This window comes from Schistocerca piceifrons, chromosome 2 (genome assembly GCF_021461385.2).
Source record: "Schistocerca piceifrons isolate TAMUIC-IGC-003096 chromosome 2, iqSchPice1.1, whole genome shotgun sequence".
Lineage (NCBI taxonomy): Eukaryota > Metazoa > Arthropoda > Insecta > Orthoptera > Acrididae > Schistocerca > Schistocerca piceifrons.
The window spans coordinates 855,996,035-856,021,505 of NC_060139.1; the positions used below are offsets into that span (position 1 = coordinate 855,996,035).

Consider the following 25,471-nt stretch of genomic DNA (forward strand, 5'->3'; position numbering starts at 1 on the left):
TCTTATACTGATACTTCTGAGTTTCTGACAGCTGTCATCATCTGGATAGGATGGAGAGTTGCCTAATCTGAAAAACCCTAGTGAAACCTGAGTAGCAGCCCCTGATGTGTAGTGCACACCTGACCCATTTAGGAGGACCCTACCATTCTCAGTCCTATGGGCAAGTCCAGGAAGTCACTACCCAGCTCATCACAGAACCTTTTAAACCCCTGATTCAGTCTTTCCACTTGACTCAGAATCAACAGGCCACAATGAGTTATGGTACAATATTGCAAATTGCGATCTTCGTTGAAGCTCCATGCGCAAGACTGGTCTTCTCAACTTTCTCTGGCAGTCACTGTAATGACCCAACTGTGATCTCAAAGCCCAGATGACAGGCAGGTGTCATTTGTTCCAACGTGTGCCACAATCTGCAGCTGGTTGCACCCTGTTCCCTGAATGGCTGGTGGAATAGCCTCTTCAACATGCTGAATGAGGCCCCTAGGCATATACACTGAGTGCACCTGGTGTCTTTTCATGTCCCTTGCTGCCATTTCCCTGTGAAGTACCATCATTCGCCGTACTTTTCAACTGCCTATGATTAATATACCCCTACCTTTTAGTGTTTGCCACCTCCTGACACTGGACGAGACAGGTTTCCCCAAAACAGGTCAAATGAGTCCCACTGGCTCAGTTTCAGTGAAAGCCAGCACCTCAAACTTGTCGTTTAGGGGATCGGTACAACACCCTGAGTCCTCCCTGGTCCCCGTCCACCCTGTACAGGACACTTACATCTACTATTGACATGCCACTTGCACTCAAGTGGATGGGTATTGACAAATCCTGCACATTCTGCAGAGGAGTTGCCAATCTTTTGACAGTAGTCAGGGCAATTTCCTTCTGCTTGTAAATGTCAACCAATTCCTCCTGTGTTCGAGAACAGCATTCAGTGTAGGGCTGCATTTTAGCTTGTGCAATGTATTACAAAACGGTGAAAAAATACCTTTAAATTAAGCCCACTTATAATCTGTTGAGCTAAAAAGTTGCTAATTCCCTATAAGAACTGAAGCAAATACACAAAATTAGATTTATATTATGGAACACAAAAACCTGTGGTACAAATTATTAAACATTTTGAGGTTAATTGTAGTTGTTTGAAAACTCGGATACAGAGTTATTTATGATAGATGATATATGGGGCTCCTTTGCTTTAAGGGAAAACTAGATGTAACTCAATATGCTAGTTAGAATATCTGCTCCAGTAACTAAATCACAAACACCAATTTACTACAAACTGCTCATGAATTATGTGAAGGACAATGATAGCTTCAGAAATTTCTCTAAAAACACAAGTTTATTCGCATTGGTATGCACTGAAATTCAGGGGTTAGAAATGCGAACCACAAACACTGATCTGCTACAAAATAAATCATGTAACCCAGGCACTCATACCAATAACTTACGAAAATATAGTTTTGTAAATGTCCAAAAATTCTCAACAATAACCTATTTCTCACGTAATTGTACAATGAAATTTTAGAACTGTTTTGAACACGGACAGGCCTACTGTTGTCAATTTTTGAAGAACACAATTAAGTTTAAGACAATGACTGAAAATAACAGTAAGAGTTATTGCAGCACTCACTCATGGGTGTTAGAAATATCACAAAACAAATGGATATTGGTGTCGTCAATGAAAGATTATGCAGAAGCAATATGACAGGTAAAATAAGTGAATCTAGAACTTCAAATTGGCACACAGTTGTTGTATACACAGAGTCTCACAACTAAAAATTCCCAAGTCTGCTATTATGTATAAATAAACATGCATAATACACAGACTTTTCATTGCAGCGTGAGTTTATCTGGGTGAAAATTGCTTACATGCACAGCATCAACAAAGCACATCTTCTGCCTGTTGCAGCTAACAATGTCATTGAAAATATGCAGACCAAATGTAATATTCAATGTAAGATTCTTCCTCCAGACTGTGCCAAGTATGTTACGCTCAGTGCCACCTCATATTTTTCCACAGGAAGTCTGGCTCAGATGGACTGCATGTCATCAGCATCATAGCAAAAAGGTTCCTCATTTGTTGAGGATGTGAATCGATTTGACATCTCACAATGTCTCTAAAGTACAGCTAATGAAATCTTTTATTGTTGGACACCACTCCATCTCATCTAGGAAATAATTCCATGGTTTCTTCCATCCATTACTATAAGCCTGAGTCAGACCACTGAGCAAGAAATTACTGAAATCTTTAAACATTATCAGAAACTGCTCCTTAATGACATTGTCTGCTCACAAATGCAGGGCATACAAAATGTGAAAAATCAACATCAAGCACATTGCATACTAGTCAGCAGAACTTCAAGTTAAGTAGAAGAAAATACCCTTAAAATTATTGTGTAATTAACTGCTGAATCCTTGCAGGACACAAAAGAAGTAGATAACCTTCTTTCAAATTTAGCAAAAAGTATTCCCAAACTTGAATGTGCTACTCAGAAAGATGTCAGTTCTTGCAGGCAGATGACAATTTGTGCTTAACAGTAAGCTGGCACAGAGGGCTAGCACAGTTGTTTACAGTGAATCAGCATCTGATAAAAGTGCTGCAAAGCAGCTTGTTTCATCAATGAAGGTTTTGAAGCATTTGCAAAACAATCTTGACATTCATGGAGTGGCAGCCTTCAGTCTCCTTGATGCTTGGGTACTAAAAAGACTACCTGTCTCTCCTGAGACATATCCTCCAAGCGACAAAAATTCACCACTTTTTCTTTTTAACTCACCATGTAGAAAACATACAAAATAATCTGAGGAAAGAATCAATTTTAGCTCTAACCAGCTGCAACTAGTTACTTAATGAAGTCTTTGCAGCCGTTTGGATCTGTAATTGAGTACTATACAATCATGGCATTAAACAGTGTAGAATGGATAAATTTAATTAAGCAGAACTAATGATATTTTACATGATTTTGGAATCTTCCACTATGAAAACCACAAATTTGGACTACACCCCAACTCCATAGTCCAATTGTTAAGTACTTAATGCAACTTCCTAGCAGATTAAAGCTGTTTGCCGGACTAGGACTTGAACCCAGAATCTTGCCTTTTGTGGGCATCTGAGCTATACACATACGATTCATGACCTGCATACACAGTTTTATTTTCTTTACCTTCTAAACATCGCAGATGTTTTCCTGCACACCTTGTGTGTATATTGGAGCACATTGCTTGTGAAAGGAAAGCTTTCTGTCAGATAGTTTCATAATGGTGATGTTATCAGTGAACTATGTAATGTTAGTGGGAAAGGGATTGGGTTGGTAAATGTGGCACCTTGCTGCTGTCTACTGCTGACAGTATATTATAAACTCATGTAATTGTGTCTTAGTCATGTGGTGGTGATCTCCTGTTGCAGAGGGAGGCAATTTAAGTGCCTAGGCCTCTTCAGATTTTTCGGAGAGCTTAGACTGATGCCTCTGAAACCTCTCATGCTGTGAAAAGTATTCCAGTCAGTGATAGTGGAAACAATGAAATCAACAATGTCGAACACATACTGACAGCATATTACACTCGGAAAAGGCTCTTCAGAGTGGTAAACAGCTGACAGCTCCAACTGTTGGGCATTTTTACATAACTGCTCATTTAAAAAGTGCAAATAAGTACTCACTTTAAAAATTAAAAAAACTCTACTACACAAACACGAGCTCTGTGAACTCATTTTGTCTGCTCATATAATAGAAATGGACTGGAAATGCTGGGGAGGTATAGTCTGCCTGTAAACTGAAAGTGAGCATCATTCATAGTGGGGGAAGTTGCCTTCTCCGGAAGAACAGCTACTATACAAGATGATTAAAGAACGAATTTCCCCTCTAGCAGTGCAGACCAATGTGTAGAGACTTACTTAGATACTGTCCATATCCATTACTTGTGTTAGTGTTATTAGTAACTGTTGTGACTCGCCAATCATTCAAAGCGCCGCCACGCAATTACGCGCGTCCTCTACGTGCGGCGCTGTCTGCCAGCCACACAGCAGCTGCGCCACCTAAGCGGCCAGCCAAGCAGCGGCCGCTAGACTGGTACTCAGTGCTCATTCGAATGCTAACGTGTACACATGTCTTGCTTGTCAACTTACTCTGTGACTTATATGTGCTGTGTCGTTCTGAAATATATGTGATAAACTTGACGTTATAACAATTGGCAACGAGGTAGTGGATTTTTCCTTTTCACCGGTGACCCACAGGGTTCCATAGCTACTGTCGAGCAACTATTGCAAAATCTCCTTGAACAACAAACGCTTCTAACAGCGGCGATTCGCGATTTCGTTGCGGCGTCAAATGCGGGGTGTTTCTCATCGTTGGCTATACCTCCTTTTCCTCCTTACACGAGACGGTGGAAGACTGGTCTGATTATGAAAAACTTCTTCAACAGCACTTCTTGGCATTTCATGTCACGGACGAACAACCATGTAAGTCTCTGTTCCTTTCCTGGATTTCACCTCAAATGTATCGGTTGTTGTCGCAATTGGCTCCTTTGAAGGATCCTGCGTCTTTGTCCTTTGCTGAAATGTGCTCACATCTGTCTGTCTATTTTCAAAAGGAAACGCATGTGGTAGCCTCTCGTGTTGCCTTTTATCATTGTCAAAAACAGCTATCGCGCTTGGGCTGCTGAACTTCACGGCCTCAGTCGAAAGTGTCAATTTGTTACTGACGTTCACAAAGAATCCTATGCCGATTTCATGGTACAGGATGCTATTATCCGGTCGGCACCCGACAAAGAAGTTCGGCAACGTGCCCTTCAGTTGGTGAATCCGACTCTAGATGAAGCTCTCTCCATTGTGCAGTCTTTTGAAATTTCTCACGCCGCTGGGGTGCAAATAGAGGCGTGGGGTGATGTCGGGGAAATACAACCTCTGTGCGCTGTTGACGACACGTGCGGCACGTCCCCGCCGGCCGACGTGGCCGCAGTGCGCTCCCACGCGCAGCCTCTGCCTAGCCGTAAACAACCCGCTAAGAAACTGCAGCAAAACCCCCGGCAACTTCCTTCACGTTCGCGGTGTTTTACGAAACAGTCACGCGAGGATTGTCCCCAACGTTGGGCTGTGTGTCACAATTGCAAAAAGAAAGGTCATGTGACTTCCGTTTGCAAATCTGACCGCATCCATGATGTTCATGAACATGACGCTGATTCTGATTCTGTGTTGTCTGTCAATTGCACTTCCCTTTCAGGGAAGCTATTCCTCACTGTCCAAATTCTTGGTCGAGATGTTCGCATGCAAGTGGATACCGGTTCTGCTGCCACTATAATTAATTCTCAGACGTATCTTCAGTTGGGTTCTCCACTCCCGTCACCTGTCACTCGGCAATTACGGACGTACAATAAACAGAAGATTTCTCTCTTGGGACAGTTTAATGCTGAGGTATCTTACAAATCCATCGTTCGCACTGTTCCCATATTTGTGGTCGACCAGAGCAACACAGAAAATCTTTTTGGTTTCGATGCCTTTTGCGTTTTTGGGTTCTCCATAGATGACTGTCAATATTGTCTCTGATGCTGTTCCTTATGCTCAACTGGATTCCTTGTCAACTACATTTTCGTCCCTTTTTTTCTCCTGGGTTAGGCCGTGCAAACAACTTTGAAGCTCATGTCACGCTCAAACCCACTGCTCGGCCTAAGTTTTTTCAGGCTCGGCCCATTCCTGTGGCCCTTCGTGATCGGGTAAAACGGGAGTTGGATCGTCTCACTACTTCAGGGGTCTTGCTTCCTGTCACTTCCAGTGAGTGGTCCTCTCCTGTCATTGTCGTTGCTAAGCCAAATGGTGATATTCGTCTCTGTGGTGATTTCAAAGCCACTGTAAGTGCTCAATGCCTCATCAACACTTGCCCTATGCCCCGTCCTGAAGAACTGTTCACTAAACTTGCTGGAGGCCAGTATTTTTCTAAAATTGACCGATCAGAAGCTTATCATCAACTTCCTCTCGACGCTGCTTCCCAGCAGTTTCTGGTCCTTAACACGCCTTTCGGCCTCTATCAATACCAACACTTGCCATTCGGGGTTGCTAGCGCCCCTGCTCTCTTTCAGCGATTCTTGGAACAATTATTGCTCCCTATCCCTGGGTGTATCAATTACATGGACGACATTGTTGTCACTGGCTCCACCACTGAAGAACATCTTCAAAATCTCCGCACACTTTTTCATGTCTTACAGACTGCCGGTCTTAAGTGTAATCTTCAGAAATCACAATTCTTTCAGGCATCTATCACGTACTTGGGGTTTCAACTCTTTCGGGATGGTATTCGTCCGCTTCAGCAAACTGTCGCTGCGATCGATGCCCTTCCTCGCCCTACATCTGTTAAGGAACTGCAGGCCTTCTTGGGGAAAATAGCATACTATCACAAATTTTTACTGTCTGCGGCTTCAGTGGCTCAGCCATTGCATCGCCTGTTGCATAAAAACGTGCCTTTTCACTGGTCCGCGTCATGCGAAGCGGCTTTCCAGAAATTGAAGACTCTGCTGAAACAGGCCCCATGCCTGGCTACTTATCGACCTGGCCAACATCTTGTTCTTGCCACAGACGCCTCTCAATACGGGGTCGGTGCAGTCCTTGGACACAGTTTTTCTGATGGTTCGGAACAACCCATTGCTTATGCCTCCAAAATACTCACGGATGTCCAACAAAAGTATTCTCAAATTGAGAAAGAAGCTTTTGCCATTATTTATGCTCTTCATAAGTTTGGTGTTTTTCTCTGACTCAAAATTTCATCTTATTACAGATCACAAACCACTTGTTTCCTTGTTTCATCCATCAACGTCACTTCCCGACAAGGCTGCACACCGCCTCCAGCGTTGGGCTCTTTACTTGTCTCGTTTCAATTATGAGATTCATTTCCGGCCAACAGCTCAACATGCAAATGCTGATGCTCTGTCTCGCCTTCCCATGGGTCCTGATCAGGAATTCGATAGGGACGAACTTTTGTGTTTCCACCTGGATGTTGCCGAGCAGCGGGTTGTGGACAGGTACCCCATCACTGGGGACAGGCTGGCGGCTGCTACGGGTTCTGACCCTACCCTCTCCCGGGTTTTACGCTGTATTCAGAAGGGTTGGTCAGATCGCCCGTCCGCTAAGACTTCTGATCCGTTGCGGAACCACCACGCTTTGCGCTACTGCCTCATGGCTAGGGATGGTGTTATCCTCCTCTCCACTGACAATGCTTCGCCGCGTGTTGTGGTACCTGCGTCTTTGCGTGCTTCGGTCTTGCGTCCCCTTCACCAAGGGCACTGGGGTGTGTCTCGCACAAAATCTCTGGCGCACCGTTATGTGTACTGGCCTGGCATCAACTCTGAAATAGCACACATGGTCGCTGCCTGCGGCCCTTGTGCGTCACAGGCCGCTGCCCCGAAGTCATCTTTGTCACCGTGGCCTTCGCCTGAGTAGCCCTGGGAGCGCATTCATGCTGACTTTGCGGGACCCTGTTTAGGTACTTATTGGCTCCTCGTAATTGACGCCTACTCTAACTTTCCTTTCATTGTCCGTTGCACGTCGCCTACCACCGCGGCAACCACCAGTGCTCTCACCCGCATTTTTCTTTGGAAGGCCTCCCCTCTACTCTTGTTACTGATAATGATCCGCAATTTCCCTCTTCCGAATTTGTGGATTTTTGTCCTCGTCACGGCGTTACGCATGTCACGGCCCCCGACGTTCCATCCACAATCCGACGGTGAGGCTGAACGACTGGTCCGCACATTTAAGGCTCCGATGCGGAAACTTCTGACTTCTTCTGCTGTTGATGATGCGCTTCTCCAGTTTCTGGCGTCTTACCGTTTCACCCCCATGGGCGACCACAGCCTGGCTGAGCTCTTACATGGCCGATAGCCCCGCACGCTACTTCATCTTCTGCGGCCTTCCACCTCATGGCCGCGGGTGCCTTCACTTGGCCGGTTCACCGCCGATGACCTCATCTGGGTACGGGGATATGGCAGGCGGCCAAAATGGAGCCTGGGCCGCATCTTAAGACACCGTGGCAGAAGTCTGTATGAAATCCAGACGGACACAGGTGTTGCAGTGCGTCATTCGGACCAGCTTCGGCCTCGTGTGCCAGCAACGCCTGTTCCAAATGCCCCTACACCACCTTTGGCTCTACCTGACGCTCGGGATCTTGGCATCGCTCAATACTCACAACGCAGCCCTCTCACCATCATCGCGATGCCAGCACAAGAACGGACACCACCAGGAGACGTGCCCATGCAGGAACCGAATGACCATCCTCTGTCAGAGCAAATCTACTCGCCTCCTCCTCCAATGGACGCCGACACATCGCCCATGTCTCCTGTCATATCAACTGGACTTGCCGCAATGGGCAGATTGGTGCATGGGGGACCAGCCAACTCGACCCCTACGTCTCCTGTCACCTCGACCCGTTATCATTGGGGACACTTCCGTCCGTACGGGAAGCCGCCTCCTCGAGACTTTACGGCGAGTCAAACAATGCCCATGGACGTTGGCCATCTCCAGGACACCTCCATCAAGACCGGTGCAACAATTTCAAAAAGGGGGAAAGTGTTGTGACTCGCCGATCATTCAAAGCGCAGCCGCGCAATTACGCGCGTCCTCTACGTGCGGTGCTGTCTGTCAGCCATGCAGCAGCTGCGCCACCTAAGCGGCCAGCCGAGCAGCGGCCACTAGACTGGTACTCAGTGCTCATTCGAATGCTAACGTGTACACATGTCTTGCTTGTCAACTTACTCTGTGACTTATGTGTGTTGTGCCGTTCTGAAATATGTGTGTTAAACTTGACGTTATAACAGTAACTCATATCTGCACCCCATGTAGCATTAACATATCTTGTCAAAATAAACATTCCGCAGGTAAATCTGCACACTACGTCACCAGTGATTCACAAAGTGTGCTGTGGAGGATCCACGTTACTTTGTGAATCATCCCGTAGTTGCTTCTTGTGGAGTAATGGGGTAGATAGAGTGGGGAATCAACTGCTCAACCTGAGGTTCACAAATCTATAAATGATGGAAATGCATTACCACAAACCGGCAGCCTACTTTCCCCCATGCTTCTACATCAGACATTGCTTTGATGAACATTAAACTGTATCAGGTTCATTGGGGACATGTGTTAATATTTACACAAAATTTCATATTATTACACTCTTGGAACACCATTTACCCCTTAATGTGGCTCTACTGTAAATATACGCAGTACACATATTTAATATTAGTTTTTAACCCAGTTAATTTGAAGATAGATATTCAGAATGAAATTTTCACTCTGCAGTGGAGTATGCGCCAATACGAAACTTCCTGGCAGATTAAAACTGTGTGCCGGACCGAGACTCGAACTCGGGACCTTTGCCTTTCGCGGGCATGTGCTCTACCATCTGAGCTACCCAAGCACGGCTCACACCCCATCCTCACAGCTTTACTTCTGCCAGTGCCTCGTCTCCTACCTTCCAAACTTTACACGAGCTGTCCTGCGAAAGATAGATATTACTTTTATACCGCCAGAACGATATTTTTCATAACCTGCGATTTTCCCATCCTCTGCAAAACAGAGTCCACTAGTCCTATAGAAAAAGTGAATAGGACAATTTTTGTAGAAAATTTAATGTAGTTTAATTTTGTATTGGGAAACATTTTCATTTTCACTATAAGCCACAGGTTTTGAGAAAAACTGAAAGAAAGTGACCTTTGAACACCCCCACATCTCAATGCTCACACCCAATTGGTCAGGATATTTAGTATGTTGTTCACAACAATCCCTAACAGCACTGTGCAAAAATTTGCGACTAAGCAATTTTCTTCCCCCAATTTTCCTTTGTTGAATGGAGTACAAGAGGCTTCGCATTATTATTATTATTATTATTATTATTATTATTTCTTTTCTTTCTCAGACGTTATGTCTGGTTAAAAATGGAAAGTGACGCGGATCTTCCTTTTAATTTTAACTGTACGGTATATGTTACATTGCATTTAGGAACTTTCGGATAATTGGACAAGTATCAATAATTACAGATTTCTGTAGTTGTAGATATAAGTTTGGATGTAGCTGTATTGCGTTGATGTACTGGTGGATATTGTGTGGTATGACTCCTGTAGTTGATAGTATAATCTGTATACTGTCAACTTTATCCTGATGCCACATGTCGACTTCCTCAGCCAGTTGGATGTATTTTTCAATTTTTTCTCCTGTTTTCTTCTGCATATTTGTTGTATTGGGTATGGATATTTCGATTAGTTGTGTTAATTTCTTCTTTTTATTGGTGAGTATGATGTCAGGTTTGTTATGTGGTGTTGTTTTATCTGTTATAATGGTTCTGTTCCAGTACAATTTGTATTCATCATTCTCCAGTACATTTTGTGGTGCATACTTGTATGTGGGAACGTGTTGTTTTATTAGTTTATGTTGTATGGCAAGTTGATGATGTATAATTTTTGCTACATTGTCATGTCTTCTGGGGTATTCTGTATTTGCTAGTATTGTACATCCGCTTGTGATGTGATCTACTGTTTCTATTTGTTGTTTGTAAAGTCTGCATTTATCTGTTGTGGTATTGGGATCTTTAATAATATGCTTGCTGTAATATCTGGTGTTTACTGTTTGATCCTGTATTGCAATCATGAATCCTTCCGTCTCACTGTATATATTGCCTTTTCTTAGCCATGTGTTGGATGCGTCTTGATCTGTGTGTGGCTGTGTTAGATGATACGGGTGCTTGCCATGTAGTGTTTTCTTTTTCCAATTTACTTTCTTCGTATCTGTTGATGTTATGTGACCTAAAGGGTTGTAGAGGTGGTTATGAAATTGTAGTGGTGTAGCCGATGTATTTATATGAGTGATTGCTTTGTGTATTTTGCTAGTTTCTGCTTGCTCTATAAAGAATTTTCTTAAATTGTCTACCAGTCCATAATATAGGTTTTTTATGTCGATAAATCCCCTTCCTCCTTTCTTTCTGCTTAATGTGAATCTTTCTGTTGCTGAATGTATGTGATGTATTCTATATTTGTGGCGTTGTGATTGTGTAAGTGTATTGAGTGCTTCTAGGTCTGTGTTACTCGATTTCACTACTCCAAATGAGTAGGTCAATATTGGTATAGCATAAGTATTTATAGCTTTTGTCTTGTTTCTTGGTTGGTTTGTGGGATTAAAGGGACCAGACTGCTTCGGTCATCGGTCCCTTTTTCCAAATACTAAGAACACCACAAAGAATAAAAACGATTAACAGAATAGATCACAGACGATACAGGACAAGAGAAACTTAGACAAAGACAAGACAAAACGAACTAAAATCACACAGAGTGTGACAGTGGTTGGCCGACCATAGAAATAAAAAAGGAAAAGCCAACCACTTAGAAACACATTAAAAAATCAGTTTAAAATTGTAGGTCAAAGGCCAGAACCAACACAAAACAATAAAATAAAACAGAAACACTCAGATTAAATGATAAAAAACCCTGCCCGAATAAAACGTAAAACTAAGTCAGCCATAGCAGAGTCATCTGTTAAAAGTAAAAGGGCAGGGAGAGTGTGAACGACTGCCTGAGCACAGCTAAAAGTGGACAGTCCAATAAAATGTGGACCACTGTCAAAACGGAGCCGCAGCGACATAAAGGTGGGCCCTCACATCGCAATAGGTGGCCGTACGTCATCCATGTGTGCCCAATGCGCAGCAGGCAGAGGACAACAGACTCCTTACGAGAGACCCGCAAGGAGGAGCGCCACACACCGGTAGGCTCCTTGATGGCCCGAAGTTTGTTCCGTGAAGGCAGGGCGCGCCATTCGGTGTCCCAAAGGTCTATAATTTTGCTGCATAGGAATGCTCGCAAATCTGTCTCCGGGAGGCCAATGTCCAGAGATGGTGTACTGGTGGCCTCTTTCGCCAGGCGGTCAACATTCTAATTGCCGGGTATCCCAACATGGCCTGGGGTCCACACAAAGACCACAGAGCGGCCGCAACAGGCGGGGACTCCTGGATAGCCATCACCAGACGGGAACGAGGAAAACACTGGTCGAGAGCTCGTAAACCGCTCAGGGAATCGCTACAGATAACGAAGGACTCACCTGAGCAGGAGCGGATATTCTCCAGGGCACGAAAGATGGCGGCCAGCTCAGCAGTGTAAACGCTGCAGCGAGCCAGCAAGGAACGTTGTTCGGAATGGTCCACTAGAGTTAGCGCATAACCGACACGACCAGCAACCATCGAACCGTCAGTGTAAACAATGCCAGAGCCCTGATACGTTGCGAGGATGGAAAGAAAGCGGCGGCGGAAAGCCTCCGGAGGGACTGAGTCCTTCGGGCCCTGTGCCAATTCCAGCTGAGGGCAAGGGCGAGGCACACACCACGGGGGTGTATGCAGAGGTGCCCAGAAAGGAGGCGGAAGAGGTAAAGCCCCAAGCCCGGAGCGAAGCTCTCGGACGCGGACCGCGATCGTATATCCTGCCCTGGGCCTGCGTTCTGGAAGATGGACGTGCGACTGTGGGACTAGTAGCCGATAGTTAGGATGCCCGGGCAAGCTGAAAACATGGGCAGCATAAGAAGCCAGCAAATGTTGGTGGCTTAATCGCAGTGGAGGGACACCCGCCTCCACAAGTATGCTGTCCACTGGGCTGGTACAGAAAGCACCAGTGGCAAGGCGTATCCCGCTATGGAGGATTGGGTCCAGCACCCGCAACGCAGATGGGGATGCTGAGCCATAAGCCAGGCTCCCATAATCCAGACGGGACTGGATTAACGCCTGGTAGAGCCGTAACAGGGTAGATCGGTCGGCCCCCGGCTGGTGTGGCTCAAGCATCTCAGAGCGTTTAGATGCCGCCAACACGCCTGTTTAAACTGCCGAATATGAGGCAGCCAAGTCAACCGGGCATCAAAAACTACACCCAAAAACCTGTGGGTCTCCACCACAGCAAGGAGTGCGTCGGCAAGATAACGCCGCGGCTCAGGATGGATTGTTCGGCGCCGGCAGAAATGCCTAACGCGGGTCTTGGCAGCCGAAAACTGAAAACCATGCACTACAGCCCAAGACTGCGCCTTGCGGATTGCGCCCTGTAGCTGACGTTCAACAGCTGCAATGCCAGTAGAGCTGTAGTAAAGGCAGAAGTCGTCAGCATACAGGGAAGCGGAGACAGAATTTCCCACCGCTGCAGCGAGACCGTTTATGGCAGTTAAAAACAGGCAGACACTGAGGACAGATCCCTGTGGTACCCCACTCTCCTGGACTCGGGAGGAACTATGGGAGGCCGCGACTTGCACGCGGAAGGTACGATACGACAGAAAATTGCGGATAAAAATCAGCAGAGGGCCCCGAAGACCCCATCCATGAAGTGTAGAAAGGATGTGATGACGCCATGTCGTATCGTACGCCTTTCGCATGTCGAAAAAGACAACGACCAAGTGCTGATGGTGGGCAAAGGCAGTACGGATGGCCGACTCCAGGCTCACCAGATTGGCGGCGGCGGAGCTGCCTTTACGGAACCCACCCTGAGACGGAGCCAGAAGGCCCCGAGACTCCAGTACCCAATTCAAGCGCCGGCTCACCATCCGTCTGAGAAGCTTGCAAAGAACGTTGGTGAGGCTAATGGGGCGGTAGCTGTCCACCTCCAAAGGGCTCTTGCCTGGTTTCAAAATGGGGATGACAATGCTTTCCCGCCATTGCGATGGAAACTCACCCTCGACCCAGAGACGGTTGTAAAGGTCGAGGAGGCGTCGCTTGCAGTCCACTGAAAGGTGTTTCAGCATCTGACAGTGAATGCGATCTGGCCCAGGAGCAGTATCAGGGCATGCGGCAAGGGCACTGTGAAATTCCCACTCACTGAATGGAGCATTGTAGGATTCAGAATAGTGGGTGCAAAAAGAAAGGCTCCGACATTCCATCCGCTCTTTAATGGAGCGGAAGGCAAGTGGGTAATTGGAAGAAGCGGAACTAAGAGCAAAATGCGCTGCCAAGCTGTTGGAAATTTCGTCGGAGTCTGTACAAACTGCTCCATTCATTGAGAGCACAGGGACGCTGACAGGGGTCCGATAGCCATAGAGGCGTCGGATCTTGGCCCAGACCTGCAATGGAGAGACATGGAGGCCAATGGTGGACACATACCGCTCCCAGCACTCCTGCTTGCTTTGGCAGATAAGGCGGCGGGCTCGCGCACGCAGCCGTTTGAAGGTAATGAGGTGTTCAATGCAGGGATGTCACTTGTGACGCTGGAGCGCCCGCTGGCGATCTTTAATCGCTTCAGCGATCTCAGGCGTCCACCAAGGCACAGTCCGCCGCTGAGGGGACCCAGAAGAACGGGGAATGGCAGATTCGGTGGCAGTAACGATGCCAGTGGTGACCGATTGAACCACCGCATTAATGTCATCACTAGAGAACGTCTCAATAGCGGCAGTGGAGGAAAACAAGTCCCAGTGAGCCTTATTCATAGCCCACCTGCAAGGGCACAGAGAAGACTGACGCTGTGGCACTGACAGAAAGATCGGAAAGTGGTCACTACCACACAGGTCGTCATGCACTCTCCATTGGACAGCCGGTAAGAGGCTAGGGCAGCAGATCGAAAGGTCGATGGCAGAGTACGTGCCATGCGCCACACTGAAGTATGTGAAGGAACCATCATTTAATAGCGAAGATCGAGTTGTGCCAATAAATGCTCAATGGTGGCGCCTCGACCTGTCGCCACTGACCCACCCCACAGTGGGTTATGGGCGCTGAAGTCGCCCAGTAACAAGAAAGGTGGTGGCAATTGGGCTATCAGAGCAGCCAGGACATGCTGTGGGACATCACCATCCGGTGGAAGGTAAAGACTGCAGACGGTGACAGCCTGTGGCGTCCACACCCGAACAGCGACAGCCTCTAAAGCTGTTTGTAGAGGTACAGACTCGCTGTGAAGAGAATTAAGGACATATAGGCAGACGCCACCAGTCACCCTTTCATAAGCTGCCCGGTTCTTATAATAACACCGATAGCCACGGAGGGCGGGGCTTCGCATTACTGGAAACCAAGTTTCCTGAATAGCAATGCAGAAGAAAGGGTGAAAGCTGATAAGTTGGCGGAGCTCAGCTAGATGGTGGAAGAAACCGCTGCAGTTCCACTGGAGGATGGTATTGTTCATGCCTGGGAAAGGCGTGACGGGACTGGGAAGGCAGATTACGCCGCTGGGTCACCTGCTGCCTCCGATCGAGCACCCGTGCAAATGCTATCCATTGCGTCTGAGGGACCGGCGAGATCGAGGTCCTCAGTGGACGCAAGAATCTCCACCTCATCCTCAGACGCAGAGCTTGTAGGTAGCGGTGGAGTAGGAGCCACCGCAGATGCCTTGGCCTTACGGGGCTTCAACGTCGTTTTCTCTCGCTGTTCCTTCGGTTGCCGTTGTTGAGAGGGCTTACTGGTGTCAGTCTCCGGAACCGAAGATGATCGCGAAGCTCGACGAGCAGCGACCTGTGGCTTCTTCAGCCACTGGTTGGTGTCTGCTGTGCCGCTGGTGGGAACCTGGGAAGGGAGGGACCCAAGGGATCCCTTTCGAGCGAGAGAAGCCGAAGAAGACTTACACTTCTCCGGCTTAGAAGTGGGGGCTGGTGTCCCCAGTGGTTTAGTGGGTGCTGCTCCCGATGTAGATGGTGTGGGAGCAACAGCAAGAGAAGGGGCCCCATTGTCAAGGGGGCAGGTGAGGTCCTCTGACGCCGAGAGCTGACTGTCTGTGGTGCAGCTACAGGAGCTGGAGCAGGAGTGACAGTGGAGGCATAAGATGACATCATGCGCACAGGATGTAGCCGTTCAAATTTCCGCTTTGCCTCAGTGTAAGTCAGTCGGTCCAGGGTCTTATATTCCATGATTTTGCATTCCTTCTGTAAGATCCTGCAGTCTGGCGAGCAAGGTGAATGAGGCTCTCCACAGTTGACACAGATGGGAGGCAGAGCACATGGAGTATCGGGATGAGATGGGCGTCCGCAATCTCGACATGTGAGGCTGGAAGTACAGCGGGAAAACATATGGCCGAACTTCCAGCACTTAAAGCACCGCATCGGGGGAGGGATATAGGGCTTGACATCACAACGGCAGACCATCACCTTGACCTTCTACGGTAATATACCACCCTCGAAGGCCAAGATGAAGGTACCGGTAGCAACCTGATTGTCCCTCGGACCCCGATGAACGCGTCGGACGAAATGAACACCTCTACGCTCTAAGTTGGCGCGCAGCTTGTCATCAGACTGCAAAAGTAGGTCCCTATGGAAAATAACACCCTGGACCATATTTAAACTCTTATGTGGTGTGATGGTAACGTTTAACATCCCCGAACTTGTCACAAGCAAGCAACCTGCGTGACTGGGCGGAGGATGCTGTTTTTATCAAAACTGACCCAGAGCGCATTTTAGACAAGCCCTCCACCTCCCCAAACTTGTCCTCCAAATGCTCTACAAAGAACTGAGGCTTCACGGATACAAAGGATTCCCCATCAGCTCTGGTACAGACGAGATACCTGGGTGAATACATGTCACTGTCATTCATTGCCTTTCGTTCCTCCCATGGTGTGGCCAGTGATGGGAACGATTTGGGGTCATAAACGTTAGCTTTAAAATGAGCCCTTGAACGCTTAGAGACTGCTGGTGGCCGGCCACCAGCAAGAGATGATGTACCACTCTTCATTGCGGGACATACGCCCTGATGCCACCTACTCCGACCAAGGGCCCTCCCCATGGGTGCCACCCAGCCACAGCAAGAGCCACCTGGCAGGATGGCCATTGCCGGGAGTCCTGATGCCCCAGGGAGATGGGCATCGACTCCTTGGCATACATGGGGAGTCAACGGCGCAGGCATCAGTAGAGCAATCCCTGTGTTGTCAGGGGGCTACAACCAACAGGGTACATGGCAGCCCCACCACAACGGACTGGCTACAGTGCTGGATCTTAGGTGCAAAAACGTATAAGGTCGTCGTCGCAGCTAAAAGCAGCACTGCACAGTGCAGCATGGTAATCGCACCCAGGGACGTATCCTCGCCCAAGAGATGGAAAACGAGCGGAACACCATTGCAACGATGGGAAAGCCGGCTAAAGGTCTCAATGCAAGACAGATACAGTGCACCATGTAAGGCGCCCTTCCCCAATTGGCTCGCTCTTCGGAACAATTTAGAAAGATGGAGGTCAAACCCGAGAGGGGACCATCACATAAGGCCGAAAAGGTTGAGACTCCTTTTAGTCGGCTCTTACGACAGGCAGGAATACCGCGGGCCTATTCTTACCCCCGAACCCACAGGGGGGTCTTCTTTCTTGCTGTCAGTTCTGTTTTCAGCATTTTTGTTAGTCTTTGTCTATATTTTTCTTTTAGTTCTTCTTTAATATTTGTATTATCTAATCCTATTTTTTGTCTGTATCCTAGATATTTATAGGCATCTGTTTTTTCCATCGCTTCTATGCAGTCACTGTGGTTATCCAATGTGTAATGTTCTTGTTTAGTGGACTATGCTATTTTTCTTACATTTATCTGTTCCAAAAGCCATATTTATATCATTGCTGAATACTTCTGTAATCTCTAGTAATTGGTTGAGTAGTTGATTTGTTGCTGCCAGTAGTTTTAGATCATCCATGTATAGCAGATGTGTGATTTTGTGTTGGTATGTTCCAGTAATATTGTATCCATAATTTGTATTATTTAGCATGTTGGATAGTGGGTTCAGAGCAAGGCAGAACCAGAAAGGACTTAATGAGTCTCCTTGGTATATTCCACGCTTAATCTGTATTGGCTGTGATGTGATAGTATTTGAATTTGTTTGGATATTAAGTGTGGTTTTCCAATTTTTCATTACTATGTTTAGGAACTGTATCAATTTAGGATCTACTTTGTATATTTCCAATATTTGTAGTAACCATGAGTGAGGTACACTATCAAAAGCTTTTTGGTAATCAATGTATGCGCAGTGTAGCGACCTTTGTTTAGTTTTAGCTTGGTATGTCACCTCTGCATCTATTAAAAGTTGCTCTTTACATCCTCGTGCTCATTTGCAGCAGCCTCTTTGTTCTTCATTTATAATTTTGTTCTGTGTTGTATGTGTCATTAATTTCTGTGTAATGACTCAAGTTAATATTTTGTATATTGTTGGTAGGCATGTTATGGGGCGATATTTAGCTGGGTTTGCTGTGTCTGATTGATCTTTAGGTTTCAGATAACTTATTCCATGTGTAAGTGTATCAGGGAATGTGTATGGGTCTGCAATGTAACTGTTAAATAATTTATATCTAAAAACAAAGATGATGAGACTTACCAAACAAAAGCGCTGGCAGGTCGATAGACACACAAACAAACAAACATACACACAAAATTCAAGCTTTCGCAACAAATGGTTGCTTCATCAGGAAAGAGGGAAGGAGAGGGAAAGAAGAAAGGATGTGGGTTTTAAGGGAGAGGGTAAGGAGTCATTCCAATCCCGGGAGCGGAAAGACTTACCTTACGGGGAAAAAAGGACAGGTATACACTTCCGCACACACACACATATCCATCTGCACATACACAGACACAAGCAGACATTTGTAAAGGCCTTTACAAATGTCTGCTTGTGTCTGTGTATGTGCGGATGGATATGTGTGCGTGCGCGAGAGTGTATACCTGTCCTTTTTCCCCCCAAAGGTAAGTCTTTCCGCTCCCGGGATTGGAATGACTCCTTACCCTCTCCCTTAAATCCCACATCCTTTCTTCTTTCCCTCTCCTTCCCTCTTTCCTGATGAAGCAACCGTTTGTTGCGAAAGCTTGAATTTTGTGTGTATGTTTGTGTGTCTATCGACCTGCCAGCGCTTTTGTTTGGTAAGTCTCATCATCTTTGTTTTTAGATATATTTTTCCCATGTGGAATGTTTCCCTCTATTATATTCATATTGTTAAATAATTTAGTTAGATGTGAATGTGTTGAGGTGAACTTCTTCAGCCAGAAATTTGCTATTTTATCTTTTCCAGGGGCTTTCCAATTGTGAGTAGAATTAATTGCTTGGGTGACTTCATGTTGCAAAATTATCACTTCAGGAATTCGTGGTATCATCTTGTATGAGTCTGTTTCTGCTTGTACCCACCGTGCGTGTCTGTTATGTTGTACCGGGTTTCACCATATGTTGCTCCAGAAGTGTTCCATGTCTATTATGTTTGGTGGATTGTCTATTTTAATGTGAGTGTTATCTATTGTCTGGTAAAATTTCTTTTGGTTTGTGTTGAATGTTTGGTTTTGTTTCCTTCTATTTTCACTTTTTTTGTATCTTCTAAGTCGTTTGGCCAAGGCTTGTAATTTCTGCTTATTTTCATCTAACTGCTCTATCGCTTCTTGTTGTGAGATTTTACCTAACCTTTTTCGTTTTTTGTCTGATATTTCATTTCTTATAAATTGTGTTAGCTGTCCTATGTCTTTTCTCAGTTTTTCTATTCTGATCTGTAGCCTGTGATGCCACGCTGGTTTTGTAGGTTTCTTCTGTGCGTTGGTTGGTTCTGATCTCCGACTAGTGTGTATATTTAGTGTAGTGAGTGCTCCAATATAAATCTGTAGTTGTAACTCTTCCATAGCTGTATTTTCATTTATTTTGTTGTGTATGATTGTGTTGATAGTTTGTATTGTTGTTTCGTGGGTTATTTGGCAGTCTATGCAAGAATGGTCTAATGTCTGTATTTGTGTCTTTGTATTCTATATATGTCAGCTGAAATTTTTCTTCTATATCTAACATGTGTGTCACTTCGTGTTCTATTTGTGCTTGTTCTGGTGGCTGTCTTAAGATTTCGTTTTCCTCTGATTGTTTAATTGATGCGTGTTGTTCTTTGTTTGTTTGCTCTGGGATGTTTGAGTCCATTACTGTATTTTTTTCTTCTTCTGATTGCACATTATTTTGTTCCAGTATTTGTTGTACTTGTTGTTTGATGTTTTCTAATTCTGACTGGGGTATCCTGTTATTTTTGATTATTACATGGATCTGATCAGCTAGTCGTTGTTCTGTTAAAAATTTTAATTCTGGGTATCTGGTAATAAATGTTGTGTATACTTGTGATCTGTATCCAGTTGTGTTGGTTCCTAAGTTTGTCGCTTGGTAATAACAGAACATGAAGTGTCGGTTAACTTCATCTGACCATCTCATCCTCTGTCTTCGTTTTCCTTCTAGAGTGGTTGCAGGTAGCATATCCTGCAAAACACCTCTATTTGGATTTAAATCATTTTCCGTGTGGCAAGCAGTGTCGTTACCATTGCGGACGGGCATAGGGTTCAAGCGTCGTCCCCGACCATGACAGCGCTTGTCCGAGGCTTCATTAGTTCTGTCCTGAACCAACTAATCACACTACGAGGGGGGTTAGCCCCATTAGTAGTTTGTTCTTTTCGTCGCCTTTTACGACTAGCAGAACATACCGGAGGCCTATTCTTTTCCCGGGCCTCCACGGGTATTATTATTATTATTATTATTATTATTATTATTATTATTATTATTATTATTATTTATTATTATTATTATTATTATTATTTCTAGAATAAAACCAAAACAAAATCATTGTATTCACCACTATCCTAGTGCCAAGTCAATTCACTGTAAGTCGCTACAAACAGAAATCAGTTATCCCTACTTAAGACACTACTTATAATTAAATTTTTAACAATGAAATGAAATCATCACAATAACTGAACTGAATACTGATTCATTTACTACTATGCAACATACAGCCAATCTCCTGATAACAACATAAATGCAATAACAATAAAAAGTCATGCAGGATTCCACCAACCAGCCATGAAAAGCATTTAACAATGGGTCATTTCATGTCAGCTCACCTGGCCTGTCTGACCGTGGTGAACTTCTATGAAATTGTGTGTAAACATTCACACATGTCCCCAATGAACACTCATACAGTTTAATGTTCATCAAAGCAATACACCTAATTGCCAAGATAATAGTCACTTGCTGGACTCCAAGCATGAGTGCGCAGAGCGAACGTGAATTTCTAGTAATTTTTGAGCTGTTATACCTCAGGAAACATTTCTTGAAAGAAACGAAATTTGGCCATCTTGTACAGCTTTATGCGTTCTCTTAAGAATAATACAGAAAAGAATTCTACAAGCCAGTTTCAGCCAGAAAAGTTTACACAAAATCGCCCAATAACTTTCAAAGTTTCCGTTCTTATATTTCAAGGAACATGACACTTGGCAAGTAGTAACCTAGCACCAGAAGGTTCCCAAACATGAAGTTCCATTTATGTACCTCTTTTATAAAGACCAAAAATTTTGTATTTTGCAAAAAAAAAAACCTGTTCTATAGAACTTTCCAAACTGGGCTCGCTAGAAGGACCTTGGTTTTAATTGGGAAAGAAGTATATTTGATTATCCAACACAGACTAACAATGTTAGATAATCTGAATCAAAGTTGGGCACAAAAATTCATGGCACAGAAAAATGAAAACTTCAAATTCTTATTTCACACAGTAAAAATATGTTGAACATGAATTTCGATATGCAATAGCTCAGTAGCACAAGGGCATGGAATACAGAATACCAACTATTCTCCAATAATTTAGATATTCCCCAGAAAGATGGATGTTTTTTGCGAAAAGATGAAAATAGAGCATATTCAACACTTCTTTCACAAATACCATTTTCTGTTAAACTTCAAAACCAGTCTCATTCGAAACAATGTGTTTCAAGCCCCTCCAGAACAGTGGTTTTAATTTCCTAGATGGGCTAACAATATTACACGATTTGGAGCAAATACTTGTAAAAATCACACTGCGAATAAAGTTTTAACTTTGGTTTCTTATATCTTATTGATTACAGGCATTATACGGATGAAACTTTGGACAACAACTTAGCAACATAAGGTTACCCAACATAAGATATCATTCATATTCTTCATTCCAAATTTCTGCAAAATCTGTTCGTGCTTGATTTTTATAAAAATTACAAAAGATATCATGTTCTATTTTCTTTCATAAAATCTGTTTTCCATAATTGATTTCAAACTAACCACAATTGGAAAGAGCATGTTTTCAAGCATCCACAAAATCACAATCATTTTTCCAATGTGCACTAACAATACCTGAAAATGACAGACAAATTGGAGGATATGTACCAAGGCAACAGGCTACATTGCAGTAACCTAGTTTGAGAACATCAACCAGCAACCCCATCGACATTACGGGGTCACACAATAACAGCCATGGGTAGATTTCTTCATCAAGGTTCACAAACCTGTAATTTGGTATCTTAATTTCAGTTTCAAAGACCTGTGGTAATACCTGTCTGCTTAAAATGTGATTTGCTGTAACTATCTCATATTCTAAAATCTGTAGGAGTACCTCATATACAAGTAGATGACAACATTGCAGTTTACATCTTCCGAAATTTTGGAGCCATTTTCTGCACTTTGTTTCCTGTAAATTGATACTTTCGACCAGATGATTATATTGAAGGAAACGAGAGGGCGGATATGAGGTAGTGTTCTGGTACCCAACAAGCATTCTGTCTTTCGAGCCAATAAAATGAATCAGCTGAGTCTTCAGGATGCATAAATCTTATCAGTGCATCATTTTGTTCTGTTGGTGTATCAATAATGTTGCTGATCTACCATTAATTATCATATAGATTATTCTCTCTCATACGGTTCTGGAATGTATATATGTTTCATGCAATGTACATTTTGGTCTTGAAAGTTGGATAGATTTTTTGGCATCAAGATTTGACTTGTTGATGGCCTTTGTACACTTGTGCAAGTAGCCAATCGCTTGGTTGTGCCACCAATCCCATTTAATGGAGATTTTTTGTGGTTGTGCCAAAAAGTCCCAGCAACATCAATGTTGAAATTGGTTTTGTGGCTAAAGTTCTTATTTTTGTATGTTCTACAGTTAATCCACCTCTCAAATAATATAATTTGGTGATGTTTGTTTGAGTCAATAAAAAGTCCATCAATTTTCGAAGATACCCTCATACAGATACTGTATGATATAGCAAGTGATATGAAATATGCAACAACTGACATTTTGCAGAAATATACAACAACTAACATTTTGCAACAATTCCTCACTGACATAATAAGCTATAAAATTACGTACCTTCGCTTGCAACTTTCCCTACGAAATCCCTGAGCAGCATCTTGAACAAATGAACAATTTTCAGCAAAGTCTTTGGAATGTAAATTAGGAAACCAAACTACAGGTTCAGGAATCTGGATGAAGAAACCTGCTCATGGCTGGTACTGTGCAACTCTTATGGCACTGGGAGTGCTGGCTCATGTTCTTGAACTGGTAGTGACAATGTCACCATGGACTAACGCAATGTAGCGAGGTATTATTTGCCAGTTTAAAAATAAAAACCATATACAATGAAATGAGGACAACAGTTTGCTGCAATGTAGCCTGTTGACATAGCACCTTCTCCCAAATTTGTCTGTCATTTTCAGATATTGTCAGTGCACATCAAATGTGATTTTCTGGATACCTGAAAACACGCTCCTTCCAACTGTGATTAGTTTGAAATCAATTATGGAAAACAGATTGTATAAAAGCAAACTTAATGTGATTTATTTTTGTAATTTTTACAAAAATCAAGACTCAACTGACTTCGTAAAAATTTAGAAAGTAGTATCAGAATACTTCAAATTAGAAAACTAATGTTGCTAAGTTGTGTCCCAAGTTTCGTGATTATCATGCATTTAATCAATGAGATATGAGAAGCCAAAGTGAAGACTTCATTCACAGCACTATTTTTCTGGCTACTCTGCCTCAATTTTTGTAGCATTGTTAGCCCATGTTGGAAATCAAACCTACTATTCTGGAGGGGCTCAAAACAAATTGGTTCAAATGAGACTGGTTTGGAAGTTTTAACAAAAAATAATATTTGTAAAAGAATTGTCGAATATACTTTATTTTAGTCTTTTTTTTTCCATGACAATTTTCACTCCCCACTTTGATTCACATTATGTAGCATTGTTAGCAGGCAGTGGATACAGAATGAGATTTTCACTCTGCAGCAGAGTGTGCGCTGATATGAAACTTCCTGGCAGATTAAAACTGTGTGCCCGACCGAGACTCGAACTCGTGCGCTGGTATGAAACTTCCTGGCAGATTAAAACTGTGTGCCCGACTGAGACTCAACTCGAAAGTTTGGAAGGTAGGAGACGAGATACTGGCAGAAGCAAAGCTGTGAGTACCGGGTGTGAGTCGTGCTTCGGTAGCTCAGATGGTAGAGCACTTGCCCACGAAAGGCAAAGGTCCCGAGTTTGAGTCTCGGTCGGGCACACAGTTTTAACCTGGCAGGAAATTTCAGGCAGTGGATAATCAAATACACTTTTTCTGCAATTAAAACTATGGCATTTCTAATGAGCCCAGTTTGGATAGATTTGTAGGACAATGTTTTCTGAAACACCATGTCAAAAATATCACATTTTGACCTTTTAACAAAATCTTCAGCTTTGAACTTAATTTGTTCAGTATTGAAAAGTGGTACATAAATGAAACTTTATATTTGAGACCCTTGTGTTGTTAGGTTACCATATGTCACGTTTCACAATATTCTTACCTCTAGTCCCTACGATATAAGAAGGCAAACTTTGAAATTTTTTCAGACTGTGATTTTTCTAGGCAATTTTGCCTCAACTTTTTTGACTAAATATGGCTTATAGAATTCTTTTCAAAGGAGGCCACAAAGTTGTACAAGACGGGCAAATTTATTCCTGGAGAAATAACAGTTCAGATTAATCAGAAATTCACGCTCACTCTGAGCAAAGTTGCATGTGGAGGAAAACAAGTTACTGTATCTCTGTCAGTATTGCTACAACATACATTAAGCTTCACCAACATTCACTGGGGACGTGGGAATGTTCTCATAAAATTTCACCGAAATAAACGATGGCCGAGAAAGACAATGTTCCAAAACTAAGCTGTCTGACATTGAATGACCCGAATGATAATACTAAATCATAAAACATTTAGTGCACATCAACTATAATCTAATATCGGCCGAGCAAAACATTAGATAATGCACTTTTTTTATAATGGTGATCTGAAATTTGTCTTTCTGGGTGAAAAATGATTTTTTTTTTAACATTTTAGGGCAACTTTAAGAAGTATTTCAGAAGCTGTGAAATGACTATTGCCTTTGCAGTATACATCTTGCTTAAGGACAATAAGAACGGAGCTTGTAAAGAGGCTAATTTGTTTTTGGTGGAGTAAAGGAAGTACAGTACTAAAGAATCACATGAAGTAATCTCTAAATACTTTCTACAGACATTCACACACAAAACTGCTCAGTCCATGGTCCAGAATACTGATGGATAACAAAGAATATGAAATACAGGGAAAATGTATCAAATGTAAATGACAAGGCATTTGACTTCGTAACTGCATACTTCATTTTAAGGTATGTGCAAAAAGATGGTTATAGTAGCAGAAAGAAATTTTAAGAAGTGCACACAAAGACCCTAACAAAATGCTGTATGGGTAGCAGACTTTGTGAAAGCACATGTAAGTTAGAAATTACTTTGTTTCTCTAATGCT

General features: G+C 43.8%; 1 protein-coding gene across 1 annotated transcript in view; it reads right to left on the minus strand.

Moving 5' to 3' along the window:
- The window catches only part of LOC124774854 (ubiquinol-cytochrome-c reductase complex assembly factor 1), a 147,682-nt gene that overhangs the window by 64,900 nt on the left and 57,311 nt on the right, over positions 1-25,471 (minus strand). The window lies entirely within an intron of this gene.